The sequence below is a fragment of the Lutra lutra genome, chromosome 7 (genome assembly GCF_902655055.1).
Source record: "Lutra lutra chromosome 7, mLutLut1.2, whole genome shotgun sequence".
Taxonomy (NCBI): Eukaryota; Metazoa; Chordata; class Mammalia; order Carnivora; family Mustelidae; genus Lutra; species Lutra lutra.
This window is the reverse complement of record NC_062284.1, coordinates 125712520-125720028: the sequence shown is the minus strand read 5'-3', so window position 1 is coordinate 125720028 and position 7509 is coordinate 125712520. Positions and strand designations below refer to the sequence as shown.

Here is a 7509-nt window from a genome sequence, read left to right as displayed (position 1 = left end):
GGCCGAGTAACATGGCCAAGACCCCACAGTTATTCTGATATAGTTTCATCAACTGCAAGACGCTGAAAACAACAGTTTTCTTCAGAGGTTTGCTGGAAGGATTAAATTATCTAAGGCAGATAATGTGTTTTTTTTTTTGCAAGTGACAATTATTAATATTAGCTTTTATTAAAGATGTACCTGATTTTTATCTTACATCATTATTTTAGCCAGGCTTCCTAGATTTCCAGACTCTTGAGTTCCATCCTCTTAAACAAATAAGAGATTGGTTTGGTAGAGCTGTGAAGAATTATTCCCCAGAAGTTATCCCAGCCCTGGACTATGACTACCATTCCAAGCCCTTAAATTTTATGGAAAATGGATTTTAATGGGTTGTTCAGGATGAAAAGATAGGAGATTCTCCTAGTTACTAAATTCAAAGAATACACACATCCCCAACTAGAAAGGAGAATAACAGAATTCAGGTTATTCTGACATACTGATCTTGTAAGGAGGTCAAATAATGGTGTGTGTTGGGTGGGGGTGCTGTTAGGCAGTGCTTATTATATATTATTTTTTTCTTTTAAAGATGCAGAAAGTAGAGACCAAGGTTTAAGAGTGGCTGCTAGCTGATTCAGGCTTGCGGGAAAGATGGAGTGTCCTTGGTTGTGTACCATGGGGTCCGTGTACTCCGGAGGGCCCAGGCCATACAAGAGCTCAGAGCAGCGAGGACGGGAACGGGATGGGCCGCACCTTGACCGCTAGAGGGCGCACCGCCTGTGTGTGGGAAGCAGTGTCCTGGGCCCAATCAGTGGGGAGGGAGAAAGTGGAGCACATGATTCAGAACTCCTGTCTCTTGCTCATTTCTGAATCCCAGAAGCTGGGACACTTCCAGGCAAAAACAAACAAACAAACAACAACAACAACAATAACAAAACAAACATGCCAACAAAGTGAAGGTTTTCTTAGCAATCCACCGAATGGAGATATTAAAGGGGGAAACAAAGAAGCTATATGCAGATCAGAAGACCCACAGAGGCAAAGACAAGAATCAATGCTGCCCCATTTGTAACACGACCTTTTCATCCACTGTTGTGGCCCAGGGGGAAGATCCACGCAAAGAACTTAAAGCTGAAGTAGCAGTCGGTTAATGCGTGGGGCTTGCACCGGAAAAGAGCTGATAGACCAAGACAAGTTTGGCAGCTTCTGCCAGGTGACTTTCAAAGACCTTGTCATGGCTCCACAACATTATGTGGGCAAGAAACACAGGAAATAGGAAACCAAGCTCAAACTCATAGCACACAATGAGTGGCTGGCCGACCTGCTGTCCTGACTCATCAGCTGGGAAGGGCTACCCTTGCAAGATGAATAAGATAGTCCTGAACTCTATAGAACAGTATCAAGTTCATGTCAGTGACTTCAAACACAAGAACCAGTCACCAAGCCAATGGCATCACCCCTGGGCTAGCTAGATTCCAATGCAAACACAGCCGTTTTAGAAGGACTTAACCACCTTGGAAGACTAGAAGTGTTTCTTTTCTTTCTTTTTTTTTTTAAATTTTTTTTTTATTTTTTAAATTACTTTTCAGTGTACTAGAATTCATTGTTTATTCACCACACCCAGTGCTCCATGCAATACGTGCCCTCCACAATACCCACCACCAGGCTGGCCCAACTTCCCACCCCCTGCCCCTTCAAAACCCTCAGACTGTTTTTCAGAGTCAATAGTCTCTCATGGTTCATCTCCCCCTCCAATTTCCCTCAACTCCTTTCTCCTCTCCATCTCCCATGTCCTCCATGTTATTTCTTATGCTACACAAATAAGTGAAACCATATGATAATTGACTCTCTCTGCTTGACTTATTTCACTCAGCATAATCTCTTCCAGTCCCGTCCATGTTGCTACAAAAGTTGGGTATTCATCCTTTCTGATGGGGGCATAATACTCCATAGTGTATATGAACCACATCTTCCTTATCCATTCGTCCGTTGAAGGGCATTTTGGTTCTTTCCACAGTTTGGCAACCGTGGGCATTGCTGTTATGAACATTGGGGTACAGATGGCCCTTCTTTTCACTACATCTGTATCTTTGGGGTAAATACCCAGTAGTGCAATTGCAGGGTCATAGGGAAGCTCTATTTTTAATTTCTTAAGGAATCTCCACACAGTTTTCCAAATTGGCTGCACCAACTTGCATTCCCACCAACAGTGTAAGAGGGTTCCCCTTTCTCTACATCTCCAACACATGTTGTTTCCTGTCTTGTTAATTTTGGCCATTCTAACTGGTGTAAGGTGGTATCTCAATGTGGTTTTAATTTGAATCTCCCTGATGGCTAGTGATGATGAACATTTTTTCATTTGTCTGATAGCCATTTGTATGTCTTCATTGGAGAAGTGTCTGTTCATGTCTTCTGCCCATTATTTGACATGACTAGAGGTGTTTCTGTCTAGCACCTGAGGTTGAACCAGCTGTGATCTTGCTTCCCATGACCCAGTCTGCACTGGGCTCCTTCTTCCTCCTTTCTTATACTTGGAGAACTCATAGGCCTATGGCAGATGCTATCGAACAGATAGCATCTTATTGATCTAGACAAATTGACCCTTGCTCCTCCCCTCTGGAACGGGCCCTCTAGGTCAGGATGAGGGGAAAGGATGGATCTTGAGAGGACTTGGGGCTGCACAGGGTGCTAGTTTGGGGGATGGCTTTTTCCATTCCCAGCTTCTCTTGGCTGTATGTCATAAGCCCTATGCCTGAGTTTCCCTTGCAGGTCAGTTTTGATCCAGTTTCCACTTAAAGAACTGAACTCTCCTGGGCTCTAGGCAGCTCCAGTGAAACCAGAAGCTTTCACACCAGACCTTGGCCTAGGTGGGAAAGGGCAGTTGGAAGTGGCTGCCCTATAGAAGTTTGGAGCTAATATGACACTCCCTTTTTTCCCAAAATGGGCAGGATTTCCTGAACCTGGGACCAGATACTGGCCAGTTATAGAGCTTTCTGCCCACTGTAAAGTCTCCTGGAGCATTGATACAGTCCTGGTAGAGCAGTGCTATCATTTCTGCCCCTTCTCCTCTGTTCCTGAATCATGCTAAAGACCAGCGGCCGCTGGGGAACAGCTGGAGCTGGAGGAGGCCTCAGTACTCAGTGGGATCATGGAAAGCTCCAAGGTGGGTTTTTCCTCTCTTCCATCAGAGATGTTCTGACCCAGAGTCATGTGGTAAAATCCCCACATCCAAATCCCCTTGATGGTTATGTGCCCTTAAGAGCAAACTACCTCATGCCAGCCAGCTCAGTTCAGAGGTGCGTTACTGTTCCTTGGCTTTACTAGCCCTCTTCTTCTCGTGCAGTAGACCACCTGCCCAGGTTGCTGTGGTGCCCTCTCCCGTCACCCACCAGGAGATTCCTGGGTACCAGGGAGCAGGATAGGGTCCCTACGGGAAAGAAATGAGAGCTAGTGGAGGTTTTTGCAATGAGAAAACAGATGTTTCCCCAGCCCTAAACTAAGATTTCTCTAATTCTGCTGTGTTTTATGGACTGGGACTTCACTGGGTGTGGATTTTTTCTTGTAGCTTTCAAGCCAGAATTCCAAGGAGTGTCACCATCATAGACCCCCTTGTCACTGAATCAGAGGAGCACAAAGCTGCTCTTGTGGCCTCTTCTCCCCCCATTTCCTTTCCCTTTGTCTATGAAATGCCTTTATCTATTGTGTTCACATGTTTATGCTTTGTCTCTTGGTCATGGAAGCATCTAAACAAATGATTTCTCTCATAAGCCAGACTGCAACTTAACAAACCTAGGATTTGGGGCTATATTGCCATTGGACCTAGACTATGTGTGTATTGACCCCTCTCCAAATACCAACTAATTTTTCAATAGTTCATCTTGAAACAAGGTCTTCTGATTCTCAGCTTATTGAGTTATTCTTGAGGCTACATAAAAGCAAGAAAAGAAACCTTGAGAACTGACCATGATAGCCTCCAAAGGAAAGTAGAACCTTAACAAATTCCAAGGTGATAAGTAGAGGAAGACTAGGAAAGCTAGTCTTCTTTTCATCTTTTTTCATCTACCCAACAAAGGCAAGTGTCCTCATTGATTTTATTATCTGCCAGTGTGCATGTAGTACAGCTGGATGAAGTCATCCTGGAGAGAACTTGCTCTCTATTTGTTCCAAAGGAAGATATAAATTGAGCCATCGGGGAAGGAATGAAGCCATCAGACACAACTGTGATGGCTTTTTAATGAGATTGTTTGTACTAGGCCAGCAGGTAACCTTGGTGCTGAGTCAAACCCAAGAAAGAGATGGTAAGAGATCAAGGAAGGAGGGAAGAAGGGAGGCGGAACAGGAGCTGGAGTTGGCAGTTGGCCAACAGGCTACAGAAAAGGAACTAAATTATGCATCTTATTTAGTACATTTATTAAAAGAACATTTCTAGGCAAACATCCCAAAACAAATGTGACTATCAGTTAAGCACCCCACAGTCCTGAGCGGATTTAGTGCATGACAATTTTCTCATAATGTCTTTGTGGTGTTTGCTGAGTTTCACCTCTTTATAGCATTTTATGAATTGTCATTCCATGGGGATTTTAAATAGGCTGAATTTGCCCTTCATTTGTGGTTGTTCAACAAAGTAAAAAATGGGTAAATACAGTGTGAACATGGCATAGGAATTGGAATAATATATTTAAGTTAATATTCAGGTTGATATTCAACCTAAGTTTTTGACTGACATTTATGAATAGTCAGAGCAATACCTACTCTTATAGTTCATTAATTTATGAAATTTTTGGAACATTTCTTTTGTACTGGGGTTTGAACTCTAGATTCTGGGGTCACAAAGATGAATAAGACACAGTCTCTAACATGAAGAAGTACCATTTTTTAGGGGAAGGAGAAACACATAAAAGATGAAGGCAGAATTATATAGAGGGAAAAATCATACAGCATGATGTATAAAGGAGAGTGTGATTCTTCTACTTGGAAAGTGATGGAAGAGTGAGAGAGGTTTTCAGAAAGGAAATGATGACCCTTGATTGAGGAATAGAATGATCAAAAGCATTAGGCAAGGCACAGATTACCCTGGTGGTTTGGAGACATGGAAGCAGCTCAGAATAGTTGGAACAAGGTAGGAAGGAAGGATGAGTGAATATAGCCAGAGTAAAGAGTGGTTAGATGAAACCATGACGATGGATAACATTATACACCATATTAAGGAGTTCAACACTTTTCCAGGAAAATAGAAAATTAGTGGAATAGGAGAATAACACAATCTTTGATGCACCAAAAATAATAATTTGGTAAGTAAGGTGAAAGATGAGTTGAAATTTAAAACAAGACTAGTGATCTAAATTAGGTTTAGTTCCATAGTCAAGATGAGCATTGATACAGCTTGAGGTAAGGCAATAGCATTCTGGTTAAAAGAGGGGAAACAAAGTGCTATATTTGACTAAAAGCAATTTAATCTGCAGTATTTGATGACTTACTGAATGTGAGTGGCATCTAAGGAAAAGTAAAGAATCAGGAATGGGTCTCAAATCTCTAGATTGGGTGACTGCATCATTTCATCATGTTGAAAGGATTGTGGGGGCACCTAGGTGGCTCAGACAGTTGAGTGTCTCAGCTCAGGTCATGACCTCAGAGTTGTGAGATTGAGCCCTACATCAGGCTCTGTGCTCAGCGAGGAGTCTGCTTGAGATACTTCCTCTCCTTCTGCCCCTCCCCCTCCTCCCTCAAATAAATAGTAAATAAATAAAATCTTAAAAAACAAACAAACAAAAAAAGGGTTGTGAACTCCAAATTGGTGAAGCATAGCATACCAATTAAATATATATGTAAAGAAAATACATTGTAAAGAAGTATAACACATATTAATAGTAATCAGTAGGTGATGCATTTATAGATTATATTATTTGTTTCAATAGATTGTATGGTATTTTCCAAATTAAAAAAGGTAAACATGAATTAATTTTAGAACAGGAAAAAAAATGCCAGAAATGTTCCTTTAACTACTGTGGATATAAAAAGAAGTGCCTATAAGACATTTTTCCTTTGACCTTACTTTGATAATTTAGTCTTATCAACTAGAAAAACTGAACTTGAGGTATATGTTGAAATATATGGATTCTCTTTAGGATAGTAACACAGTACTTTCTTTTTTCTAGTTTTGTGCACTTAGGCTGTACTACCCAAACTATATTCACCTAAGAAGTAAATACCATGGTAGGAAGAAAAAAAACACTTAAGACTTACTCTATTTAGAAATCTGGTGTTTAGAAAGGAGATTTGCTAAAGTAGAAAGCAGATTCCACTTATTTTCATGGCCTATGATACCTATTGGATGTGTGGCTCAGAACCAGTAACACTGGAGCTTCTTAAATCGTGGTTTGCTGAGAAATCAGAAATCAGAAATGCTTTGGAAATGAAAGTAACACTGTCAAAAGAGTTTATATTCACAAAGTTTCTTGGATAGTATTCGTATCCATCAATCTTTTGCTTCCATGTTGAATATATATAAGCACATGGGCCTGGAGGTCTTTCACCAGCTTTGGTGTTCTCCAATATTCTTTAGAGTGGCAGTTATTGACTGATAGCTTAAGTGTGATTTGTCAGTGGATGCCCCAAAACACTTTAAATTTCAAGGCGTTTGTCTATCATCTCTTGGATCTGGGTTGAATTTTTTTTTTTCCAAAGTCCTGAGAATTAATAAGAATCCTTAGCACTGGAGGTTAAACATTTGCTATTTGAAGACACCGCCAGGCGGAAAGAGAAAAAAAATCAACAACTGACATTTAATATGTTCTTATTTCAAAGAGGACTTTGACTTTTCTTTTCCACCACTCATTTGTGGGTCTATATCACCCTATTGGGTTTTGATCAGAAATTCACTTTGTGTTTCTGTTTATCTGTCATCCTTAGTGTGGCTTTCATCTGTAAGTAAAGTGATCCATTCTCTAGAACGTTGCAGAGTGAGTTACTAAATACTTGAAGCAGAATTGAAAATTTGACTGGATCACACTATTGCATTCCCTCTTGATGCTTTAATACCTTTTCATGTTGATGTTGGTTTCCTTTAGTTACTTCGAGAGAGGCCCAACCCTCCCTGTTCTTCTACCACTCCCAGGAAGATAAGCAGAAGAATCACTGATGGACTTAAATTCCCACTGAAGCACTAAAAGTTTCAGATATGGGCTGCGCATCATAAAGTGGCCCTTTCCATCTTGTCTCTTTCCCCTAGTACCTCAGCTGCTTTTTTGCCTTGGTCCAATGCCCATTTCAATGTTGGGATTCCTGAGTTCTCCTGGGACTCAGAGATTGCAGAATATGATCACACTCTAGGGGCAAGTGGTCAGATAAAACTACCCACTTACAACATTTGCTGGGAAGAATTAGAAGGAAAGATGCACTTGGAGAATGCATTTTGCCCAGGGGATTCATAAAGATAAGCCATAGCCAGCAATAGAAAGACTTCATGATGAAACATCCATCTCTGTAGAAGGCATTTCGATATGATGAGGACAGTAGCTAAGAGACCAATTG

General features: G+C 41.1%; 1 pseudogene; it reads left to right on the top strand.

Annotated features, from left to right (window-relative positions):
• Positions 1 to 630: 630 nt before the first annotated feature.
• On the top strand, positions 631 to 1451 carry LOC125104535 (zinc finger protein 346-like; annotated as a pseudogene).
• The last annotated feature ends 6058 nt before the right edge of the window (positions 1452 to 7509 follow it).